A 12,789-nucleotide genomic window follows, 5' to 3' on the forward strand; every position below is an offset into this window, starting at 1 on the left:
GTTTGCATCTAGGTAATTGTGAGAGATCACACGATAGGGCCTGAAACCGAAACTTAATTCAAGATCAACCATAAAATAAACTGAATAAACCTAAAAACGCATTGGAACTTAACGCAAACATCTAGAGGTCTAGGCTAGAGACGTGTTCCGACGTCTTTAAACATAGTCACTATTGTTTCACATTACGGTTGGGTGATTCCTCCTTCTGTGACTCGATAGTGGTCTAACACGGATTGTGCTCCCACGTACCGTCGCGTATATAGGGAGACCCCACTAGGCTTTTATCCTTGATCCATAGGAAGCCGAGTCTGCTGCCTTGCGAACCGTAATGCACCGAACACAGCATTCGGAAGATTGACTGTAGTACAGAAAGTCCTTGGTTCTCATACGATTGCCAAGGTGTATAAGCAGTTTTACGGATTGCTTGGTAAACCCTTTACCTAGAGTCTCCAGAGTAGTCACTTTTGATCCTTTTCGGACTCCTTAAAAGAAAAGGTGCCAGTGAGCGTCTTGTCACTTCGTGCTCATTAAACATTCGAAGGAGACTAGAGTCATCTTTTCATCCTTTTCTCGACTCTTGAAACATGAAAAGGTCAAGTTTAGTTCCCGCATCTTAAAAATTTATTCGGCCACGTTAACGTCACCTGGTTAGATCTTGTGTGCGTTAGCTTGAGTAGGTTTCTTTTTGTTTGCCATGGCAACTTTTCCAGGGTTCACCAACCCAAGTTCCCCTCCTGACGGGAACCCTGGTCATTTCCCTCCTCTCGGGAATGTTGGTGCTCCTTATATGGCAACGTTATCCCTTCCGGGGTTAACTGTCGGGTTGCCTGTTTGGTTGTTTTCAACATCTTTGGTCCCTGCCGTGTCGGCTGTTAGTCCATCAGTCCCTCCACCTGAACAACATCATGTTGATCCTAAGGTGGACCTCTCCCCTTCGACGCCTACTTCTACGTCCTCATCTTCTACTTCGCCTGGTGAAGGCCTCGATATGAGTAACCAGGTGGCTAAGAAGAAGAAGAAGAAGAAGACCAAGAAGAAGAAGTCTCCTAAGGGAGAGGCTACAAGTATAACTGTTACTCCCTCGAGTACACCTGAAGTCGGGCCCCCTTCCACTCCTCCGCGGAAGGTTAAGTTTCCTTGTTGATTATGCAAGGAGGACCATCTTCTTCGCGATTGTCCTGGCATTCCCAGGGTACTAGAAATATGGTCTCGCGACCCGGCCCACCCCTCATCGTCCTCTGAAGCTCACGACGATGCTACCTTATCAGTTGGGAATGGTAAGGGAAAAGGGAAGATTCGAATCCCTTGTAGACTTTGTGAAGGCAATCATCCCCTTCACCTTTGTCCACTCATGGATAAAGCCTCCAGTGTCTTGGAAAGTCTCCCAGCTCCCTCACCCCAACTTCCCGTTGGATATCAACGTCTTTCTGCAGCTGCAGATCATCCGCCTCCCGACAATGAGATTGGTTCACATTCTTCTCTTGTCCAGGCCCCTCTTCCCGAACCCGGCTATGTCCAGCCTGTTCCAGACCAACCATTGGTCGGAAAGAGTGTCGACTCGAGTCCGTCACTCGCTCACTCTGTTTCGGAAGAGAATCACGCCCATGTTCTTTTCGTCTCTTTAGATTCTCCTGAGTCCCGAAATGACTCTCCTAACCCAGCTGCTCCCGAAGGTTCTCCTTCGGTTCCTTTAGCACATGGGGGCAATCATACGATTCCCCCACCAAGTAGTCTGGTCGCTTCCTTTGATTGGAATCACCTGATCGTCGGTCGCCTTCCATCCCATATGCCTTTCCAGATCACAGTACATGCCTGTGCTAAGGCAGTACCTGGCACTGTTTTGGATGAAGGGGCGTATGTCAGTCTTATGCCGTACACTACTTGGCAAGCCTTAGGTTCCCCGCAGCTTGGGCCAGTCACTCAGAATCTGTTGGCCTTCGACGGAGGAGCCTGTCCATCTCTAGGAGTTCTCCCGAAGTTCCCTATTACTTTGGGAGGCAAGACCGTCTATATAGACGTCTTGGTTACCCAAGGTGTTTTAGACTTTAGTCTTCTCCTTGGTCGGGACTATGTTTACGCCATGGGGGCCCTCATTTCTTCGCTTTTCCGTGTGGTTTGTTTTCCGCATGATGGAATAATTGTGACTATCGATCAATTGTCGTTCGTTAGTCCCCCAATGCCTCCTGCGCAGTTGTCGTCCCCTCCTAGTCTTTATCCACCAGTTGTACCTGCCCCACCGCAGATCAACCACGTGGCCACCTACCCCGTGCCTGTATCCAGTGATGACACCATCGTGCATAGTGTCCTGGGGGCATTAGGTCCTGACTTCCAAGATGTGGTCCTTTCACCGGGAGTAACACTCTTGGAAGCACCGACTTCCTGTTCATTATGATGCAGTTCGGTTGGAGCATAGTTCACTTTCCTATGTCAAGCTCCTTAAAAAATGAAACTGGGTCTAGTGGAGCATAGTTCCTGATCTTGTGTCAAGCTCGTTAAAAAATGAAACAAGGGTTATGAGGATAGTTCTTTTACTGTGTCAACCTCATTAAAAAATGAAACACCTCCCTTTCCAAATCGAGTCTTTTGATTAAGATCTCGTAAAATACAAGTCGAGTCTTTCATCGATCTCGAGAGTGAACCTTCATTCCATCCACTTTGTTGAATGCAATGAAGCTTGGGGGGCATGTACCTCGATTTGCATTATTATGCTGGGGGCATGCAAACTTATAACAAGCATAGTTTTTCGTTTCAAGCTTGTGTAAACATGAAACCGAATCCAAGCAGAGTTCTCCATGGTTCAAGCTTGTGTAAAAATGAACCCATACCCGATTTACATCTCGTGATTGCCATTTTTATCCGCTGAATTCTGCTAGATGAGCCTTGGTTGTTTCATTCCATTGCTACCATCTCTTTGGCCGATCATATTCTCTCACTTGGTTGTTTATCCTTTCCTGAGGAACCGCAGCGATGAGTGGTTTTATTAGCCAGCCTCTTGACCATTACATGTTTTGAGCAGTTCCACCATTGCCGGAACCAGTTGCTACCTTTTATACCACTCGTTCCTCTAGGACGAGTCACCTTTAAGCTCTTTTCTGACTCGTAAAATGTGAAAAGATTGCCGAGTATTTTTCCCTTTTTGACTCGTTAAAGAGAATAAAAGTGGAGGTCTGCTTTCAGCTCTTTTCTGACCGTTTAAAGACGAAAAGATTACCGAGTCCCCCTCTCGACTCGTTAAAGAAATGAGAGGCGGTCGCCTTTAAAGCTCTTTTTTCGACCGTTTAAACTCAAAAAGATTTCCAGGTTTTTGTCGTTTCGAACTCGTTATTGGCTCCAAAACAACGTACTTCTGACCGCTTTTCTACTTTTTCGGGTCAAAGTAACTACTTACGAAAAGTACTCCTCGATCATACTGGTCGGGCGGTTCTTTCGAGCATTGTTTTATACTTTTTCGGGCTCGAGAGACACAACTTTACGAAAAAGGACCCCCCTGGAGTTTTCTTTTTCGCTGTCTTTTCAGACTCTCTAAACAAGAAAAGACGCCGAGTTCTTCCTTTGTCAGGCTCGTTAAAACTTAATGACATCGGACACCGTCGAAATGACGCTTTCCAAGCATATGCTATCCCCGTCAAGCTTGTCATCCAAAAATAATCGGGGTACCTGCCAGAAATGGTGGGGAAAATGGAACTGTAATAATTGTCGTGTCGGCAGTATGTCGCTCTTGAACATGGCACTAGTCTGCATTCGTGTCTGGGTGGGGATTTCTCATCTTGTTTTACACTAGCCTCTGTGGGTTTGGGTTATCCTGTTTTGACCTCTCATCTGCTCATTGCCTTGTCACCATGACCTCTGCTCATTTGATGTCAGATACTGCCAAATCCACTGTCGTGCCGCCGATATGTTCAAGAGAAGTTGACCTCTGCAAAATTACAACCTCCCTCTGATACCTCACACAAAATATCTTATCCTTCTCTGTCTCGTGTCGATGATGTGGGAAACATTATGGCCCACCTTCGATCAAGGTTACTTCCTGTCGACTTCAGCTCATTATCCAGGAAAGTGACTTAGAGACGCCCTTCAGGTGCCTTAGAGCCTGCATGCCTCAATGGCAGGTTCTTCGTGTTCGACGCGAGGTTTTCATCATTGGCCTCCGATCGAATGATTCTGCGGGTGTTCGACACCAGCTCATTGATTCACACGCCACGGATTGTACCTATAAGTACCTTGAGGACCATTGTCATTATTGGTGGTACCTCTCGCGTCTGTTAACAGTTTTCATTATTGGCTAGTAATCAGATGATGTTCATCCATGTTCGACTTCAGCTCATGTATTCACATGCTTGGACTTGTACTTTGTTCGGGTCGGGTTGGAGCGCAAGACCCTGGTTTTTTGTCTGTTGCAAACCAGGTTGCGATTTTGTGGATTATTATTACATGACTCATTGATGGATGGCTGCGCCCATACCTGAGTCTTTTGGGATGGCTGCGACCATACCTTTTTATCATAATGGTCTCTTCAGCTGGGTGGTTGCGTCCATACCACAGACCTTTTCGTATGTCTTTTGGATGGCTGCGCCCATGCCTAGACTACATGTAATAGAGATATCAGTTGTACATACGTGCAGGTCCTTCCTGGTGGTGTTCCAGTTCAGCGAGTTTTGTAAAGCATTTCACCCCTCCCACTCTCTCGGGCTTCATGCTTTAGGGGGCATCTGTTACACAGTAATTTGTCACTGTCTCCCTGTCAGTCTCCCTACTGGGTCATGAATTCCAATTAATCATGCTCATGCTCTCTAATCTGGCCAAATGATCCACTTTGCCAAAGTTTTTTCCATCATCACGACTGTTATGAAAATAACCACGCTGACTGGCGCCTCATAGTGCAACGAATGTGCTACCAGCGCGGAAGCACACGGGTTTTCCGCGCTGGTCGAATTTCATGAGCCAGCGCATCCTATGTTTGTATTGAGTCGTGCTGACACAACCTTCTCCGTTATTCAGATGCGATGTCAGCGCTCCAGTGCAGTTATACACCCACGCTGATCCAGTTTGGGCGAGTTTGTTCTAACAGCCAGCCTTCCAGATGACTCCAGACCTGGTTGTTGGCCTTGTGAGTATCGCCCTCCCTTCTATGGCATGTCTGTTCGTCATTTGGGCCACCTTCCTTGGAGATAAGCTCATCCTCCCACCATTCATGGAGACTCCTTCTCCTATTTAAACCTCCACCATTGCCATGAGCAGCTAGTTTGGATAGTGTGGAATTGATAGTGTTTAGACTGCTGCTGCTGCTAGGTAGTTGGTGTGACAAGTGTGGGATTGCTAGAGAGCTTAAGGAAGGTTGTGAAGTGTTGCTTGTGTGAGAGAGAGTTTTTTGTCTTGGGAGATCTACCTCCAAGGGTGAATGCTTAAGAGACTTGCTGGCTGGACCCTCTTGAGAAGGATTCAACGTCAGAACTTTGGTTGTACTCTTCTCTGTTATTGATTAATAATAGATGACTACTATTATGGTTCCATTCTCATTTGTCTTTGTAATGGTTAATGTGAATTACGTCCTTTCTGACTGATGTATAATTGCATTTATTAGATTTCACGCTTGTGTTTGTGTTTCTCTTCGTGTGTGCAGGTATCTATCTACGGGGATCGTGGAAGATCGTGACCGGCCAAAGCGAAGGAGCGAGAACGACATCTCTTCATCAAACAATAGCGTTGGAATCCAAGTAGGTGTTCCTTGCCTATCTTTTATTTGCAATTAGGAACTTGCATAGTAGCATTGACTGATTGTTGCTAGACCCATTCTGGGCTAGTAGGGATCGCCTCTATCCGTAGAGGGGATTTACCTCTCCAACATGGTGCTAGAGGTTAATGAAAGGGGTTTTTCTTTTTACAAAACTATGAGGGATATAGTGGAACGAATTTATAGACTTTTTTTCCACTTACAATACAAAAATCAATCCAATGATTCCAAGACCCAAATTATATCTAAACTACAAGAAGTGTAACAACCCTAGTGAAAATTCCATGTAATAAAAATTAACAAAGGAAAAATAATAACCATGGTCATGGGACACTTATTCCAAGATGAATGTTGGGAAAAATATCCTAGTGTGGGTGTTCATTTAGTTTATCATGGCTAAGGAAAATGGAAAAGGTGATGGCAAAGGCTTTGGAAAGGAAAAAGTGGCATTAATTGACATTTTATTTATGAAAATAATGGAAATTAGGAGAAAAGAAAGAGGAAAGGTGACAAATTGCATGTAATGAGGAAAATGAAGGAAAATAATGGAAAATGAAGAAAATAGAGGCCTCATTAATAAAAATGCTTCTGAGGATTAGTTGGTAACTTTTTCTAGTTAACCTTTTGTCAGTTCAGCTTTGGAGCTCTCTCTCTTCTCTCTCTCACACGCTCTTGGACAGACAGAGTTTTCTTGGATCACTTCAGCATTGGATCAAGAAAGGCAAAGAAGGAAAAGGAAAGTAAAGATCAAGCAAGGAAGAGCATCTACAACAAAATTATTTGTAGGTATCGATTTGCATGTGTGATTTTCTTGTTAGTTTCGACATGCATGGTTATGCATGTGTGTTCTTGGTTCTTTTGTTGTCATTGGCATGGGGTTTTCTAGGTGTGACGGTGTTATTTATCCTTGCCTTGCCATTTTCAGATAGCCATGGTGTGGTGAAGTAAAATTATAAGGGTGGGCACAAACGAATTCCTCTAGCCCGATAATGGATCTAGCCACAACAGATACATTCTATGGAAGATTTCCTTAAGTTAGAATCAATCAAGAGGGCCTACCTCTTGGTCCGCTTATCCTGCTTGATGATGTCCTCGCTTTCTCGCTCCAGCTATCTCTCGCTTCCTTCTTCAAGCACCTGAAACAAGTAAACAACAACAGATAACGAACATGATAATAGAAAAATCACAATTCAACCTAATTAACAAGTCAAGAAACATTAAGCGATGAATATGTAATATTGCAAAATATGTAGGAAATCAATCAATAGTTGCAAATATTAATATCAAAAAGAGATTACAACCATTCATCTTGATGTTGTAGTCCTCCTCTTACAAGACTAGGTTCCCACACTCTCATGCTAGCATTCCATGATGGCTTCAAGCAACAATAGTTTTAAGGCTCTTCCCTTTAGGCTTCACTCCAAACCAAATCACACTCCTCCCTCACACAACTAGATAGCTACAACTAGTAATATCTTGTTGTCTACTCCAAACAAAAATAGCATAAGCACACTAACATCAACACTCTAATTGGCTTGTGCTTGGGAAGAAGGGAGGTTTATATAGGAAAAATGGATGGGATATGAATCCTCTTCTCATGGGAGAAGGGCTTATCCCTTGAGGTGGTTCCATCATTATAGGGGAAAGGAGCCCAAACTGTCATCCTTGACCCCATCCAACCAAACCATTTACTAGACTTCCATTACGAAGCTTCTAGAGCTGGAAGCTTCGACTCTAATTTAAAAAACTTTCCATAACAGGACCGACACGACTGGAACACGGCTCAGTTGCTTCGGTTGGTGTGAGGAGTAGTGCTAATCTTTGCACATTGGTGCAGGGGAGACAAGGGTCATTAGCGTCGGTCCTATAAATTGGGCAAAACATAAGTTTTAGGGGAAATAGTGCAAAAGGGAATTTATCTGCTCATGAAGAGGGACACAATGGGAGTTTCTTCATGAAGGCAAAGCATGCGGGGTTCACTATAGAGGTCTTCTAGGATCAAGGAATGGGGAGTACAAGGACAGTGACAAAATGTTGTGTAACAAATGCCCCCTAAAGCGTGAAGGCCGAGCTAGATTGAGGGATGAAATGCTTTATAAATCAGTGCGAGGAACCGGTCTGCCGTCAAAACAACTGCAAGCAAGTATAGATATATATACATAAACTGAAAACTTTGTCAAATGATACATGAATTGTGGCATGGACGCAGGCATCCAAAGAAAGATCATGTAAATGGATCCAGGTATGGGCACAACCATTCGTTAAGGAGGATCATAATGAAACCAAGGTATGGTCACAGCCATCCAATAATGAGAAGGATCACATATGATAACTCATGGTCTGGTCGCAGCGAGCCATCTGAGAGAGACATGCATATCATCATAACCATGTCACATCACTTCGCAACCTAGACTTCTGTGATCTGAGTCCAGGGTATTGTGCTCCAACACGACCCAATCAAAGTACGGATTCTAGCATGTGAATAGATGTGTTAACATCGAACATGCTAGAAAGTCACTTGGTTAATATAAACCTCCCTTCTTCCCAAGAAAAATCTAGTTAGAGTGTTGATGTTAGTGTGATTATGCTATTTTGTTTTGGAGTAGACATCAATCTATTACTAGTTGTAGCTATCTAGTTGTGTGAGGGAGGAGTGTTATTTGGTTTGGAGTGAAGCCTAAAGGGAAGAGCCTTAAAACTATTGTTGCTTGAGGCCATCATGGAATGCTAGCATGAGAGTGTGGGAACTTGGTCTTGTTAGAGGAGGACTGCAATGTCAAGACGAATGGTTGTGATCTCTCTTTGATATTAATATATGAAACTATCGATTGATTTCCTACATGTTTTGTAATATTACATATTCATATTCATGGCTTAATGTTTCTTGATTTGTTAAGTAGGTTGAATTGTGATTTGTCTATTGTCATGTTTGTTGTCTGTTGTTGTTTACTTGTTTCAGGTGCTTGAAGAAGGAAGCGAGAGATAGCTGGAGTGAGCAAGCGAGGACATCATCAAGTAGGATAAACAGACCAAGAGGTAGGCCATCTTGATTGATTCTAACCTAAGGAAATCTTCCATAGAATGTATCTGTTGTGTCTAGACCCATTATCAGGCTAGAGGAATTCGTTTGTGTCTACACTTATAATTTTACTTCACCACAAATTGGCGACTCCGCTGGGGAGACAAGGGTCATTAGCGTTGGTCTTGTAAACTGGGAAAAACAGAAGTTTTAGGGGAAACAGTGCAAAAGGGAATTTATCTGCTCATGAAGAAGGACACAATGGGAGTTTCTTCATGAAGGCAAAGCATGCAGGGTTCACTGTAGAGGTCCTCTGGGATCAAGGAATGGGGAGTTATAGGGACAGTGACAAAATGTTGTGTAACACATGGTGTGATGGGGTTCTCAGGTTTTGGTTGATCTCGATTGCCGGATGGATTAGAAACTAAGTGAGGTGGTCTCTAAAAGAAAGAACACATGGCCTAGTGATCCCTGAATCAAACTGTGGATTGTGGTAAAGCCTTGGCCTAGTAACCCCTAAACATGACTATGGGTTGTGGTAAAGCTATATTTTGTGTTACCTTAGTGAGCCTAGGAATCCTCGACCGGTGAATGAATGGATATACATTAAATCCTAGAGGTTGGTGCCCTCAATCAAGCCTAGGAATCCTTAGTCGATGAATGGCAGGATATACGGTAAATCCTGTAGGGCGAGGTCTCAATTAGGGCCTAGTGATCCGGTGTGGATTGCGGTAAAGCCAAGAGACTAGGAGACATTAAAATTCCTCACGGTGTAGGTGGAGAAATATGGTGGCATACATGCTTGTTTAGGGCCTAGTGATACAATGTGGATTGCGGTAAAGTTTGGTTCTATTGATGAGGGTGAGGTGGTGTAGCCTCGGGAAGCCCTAGTTGAGTTTTGGTTATGAGTCCCACATTCATGCTTGGAATATGGCACAAGGGTGATTAGCTGAAAGAAATATTTGGTTTAGCCAATCTATGGTTAGGTGGTTCGTGGAAGTCCCATACCTGGTTGGCTTATGCATTCATTAATAAGAGTTCCTTTTCCTTGGTATCTAATGTGTAAATGTACTAGTTTATATGTCAATTCTATGGTTGTTGTATCCTTATTATTTCTATTGTTTATATGCTGGCTATGAATATGTTTTATGACAATGATGATGTATGGCTTTCATCATGTTTTGATTTGTAAATGAATGAACAATGGATGTATGAACTAATAAATGATAATGCAACTAATGTGATAAGACAACAATTCTTCTTAGTAATTCTTAGATAAGTATGAGATACCTATGCTCATATATGTTGTTATGACCGGTAGAATGCATATTTGTGACATGTTTGAAGAAATTCCTATCATGGCTAGTAGGGGTCCAAACAAGTCTTGTTCAATTATTTGAATTAGTATAATTGTTTCAATGTTATTTTTCATTCATGGAAGTTCCATGGATTTTTGGGTAGTGGCTTGAGTCCTTGCCCTTAAAAAGTGGCACAGAATTCGCGATCATTGGCTCTGAACTAGCTGAAAAAGACCCCAGTCGCTTGCATACCCTTTCTATGGGAGCGACTGGAGGGTCCCACTCGCATGCATGCCCATGTCATGGGGGAAAATGAGGCTATAGTTTAGTGAAATGTTAAGTTACCTCAAGGGTTGGTCACCTGGAAATGTTGGTTGGCTCCTTGAGGTTCTGTAGTGGGTGTGGAAGGTCAATTTGGTTTTGTTTTGCTGGTTCCACTTCCTTAACTATACATGGGGAGTTGAATCAGATCATAGTAGCCTCTCGTCACATGTTTAGCCCAGTGGACCAGTTAACTTGGGTAAATGTGGGAAAAGGGTGTTACATAGTGGTATTAGAGTGGGTTTCGTTCTCTTTGGGTGGTGTCTGGTTTCTGTTCTCCTTGTGTGATATTTGATACCACAAAGTAGTATCAAAGCATGGTTCAACTCTTGGACTAGATGGGCAGAATGTGTTTTCCATGCATACATGTTGGTTTCATATGTGTTCATTATACTTGAGGTCTATGTTCTTATTATGTATGCATGGTGATGGTCATTGTTACAGTTGTGTTGTCATGTGGAAGATGATGTTGTTTTTGTTAGGATGTGTTTGCCATGAATGCATGTCAATTGTATATGCATTTCTTATGCATGTCAATGTCTAGATGTTGTTATGCATGCATTTTCATGGTTATAGTTATGCATGTATATTAGGTCAAACATGAATTGTGAGGTCATTGTATGTAGTTTGTGTTATCATGATGTTGTTGGTTGTTATGATGCTAATGTGTTGGCTAAGATAGAGTAGGAGATGCATATCATCAAAATGAGGCTGTAGCACTAGACCTCAGGGTAAAAGCAAATCGTCATATATGTTTGCATGTCTGGCATGCAGATATGTGGTTAATGGTTGTCATAAGAATTAGGGTTACTTATATGTTTTTCATTGTATTGTTATTATGGTTACATGTATGCTAAATTCTTGTTGATTAGTGTAGTCATATGCACATGCGTCGATTTGTCATGGAGGATAGTAACTTGTTGTTATATGCATTGCGGTCATATGCATGATGAGTATGATCATTGCATTTGAGATATTGATGTTATATATATCATGTTAATCTGGATTGGTCTATGCAGATGGTTATGGTTATGATATTTAGGTATGAGATGACATATTTGTGATATTGTGTTGTACTAATCTAGATTGACCATGCATATGTGATTGTTATGCATGAATGATAATTGTTTATGAGCTTATGATGTGAACATGTTAGTTAGTTACTGTTATGGATATCATGAACTTATTTATGTTGAGTTGAGGTGTTGTGAAGTTATATCGTGCTAATCTAGATTGATTGTGCAGACAAGATAGCCTCCTCTAAGATACATTAAGGTATGAGTTTGATTATGTCATCTATTTGGTGTTTAAGTGCTTGATTATGTCGTATGTTTGGTGTTTGAGTGTTTCATGTCTATTATGTCATCTATATTTTGCTTGAATATTTGATTTATTTCATGATATGAGTATGTGTTTATAAGATTGCCTAAAGGAATGATCTTGTTTCAAGATGGTTGTACTAACACATTATGTGATGAGACAAATGATATGTACTTGAGTGTAAGTGTGTGCTAGTTGTAGTATTATGATTTTGACTATTAGTTGATTATGACATGGTTGTTAGTCTTAGTAAAAGTTGATTTCAAATTAATAGACACGATGTCTTAATCTTTGGAACGTGTGACTAACATATGTGAACAATTGCAGGGCAACATGCTTGGCATTAACATGACCGAGTAATAGTTGATGTGTTTGTATAATTAACAGATAGGTGATGTGACAGTACATAGTAGGACTCGATTGTAGCAAGACAAAAGAAAGGAATTGGGTAATAATTCCTTTGGAAATGTTTGGGAACCACAATTCCAAATGAATGAACACTTATATGAATACAGGTAGGCTTCTTAACCTTGATTTTGTTTGACATTATGTGGATATGTGCTAGATTTGTAAACATGTATTTGACAGGTATAACAGTTGATTTCCAACTATGGCCAGATTCATCAAGGAATTGGAGTTCCTTGAGAGGTGTACGTGTTCAGTTATAAGGCAGTACGCTTGGCACAACAAGGTAAGGTAACCGATGTATTGTTACATTTATTTATACACTAATAGTTATGCATTTATGGTAGTATGATGCAGGAGATTACATGGCAAAGGAGATTGCCATGAAATATTGAAGAAGGCTCAAGTTGAATTTCCCTTGGAGGCATTAGGAGCCTATGGGGTTGATTCATGGTGTTTATTGCTAGCTTTTTGCCTTCGGTATTTTGTGATTTGTTTGAGCTTGATTTATGGGTTTTGATTGTGTCTGGTATAAGGCCTTACCACTTTGTTTGTGGTGTCATGTTTCTATTGGTTTCAAGGTTTTCTTCTTGTTTGTCTTTGTTATTTCCTCTTATGTTTTTTGGGTCTTGGTAATTGGTTAGGAAAGAGGAAGTTAATGGAGCTTGGGGAGAGCTGAATGAAACTCATTAGGT

This window comes from Pinus tabuliformis, chromosome X (assembly GCF_031772625.1).
Source record: "Pinus tabuliformis cultivar Carrire ecotype Pingquan chromosome X, CPIR1, whole genome shotgun sequence".
NCBI classification, from domain to species: domain Eukaryota; kingdom Viridiplantae; phylum Streptophyta; class Pinopsida; order Pinales; family Pinaceae; genus Pinus; species Pinus tabuliformis.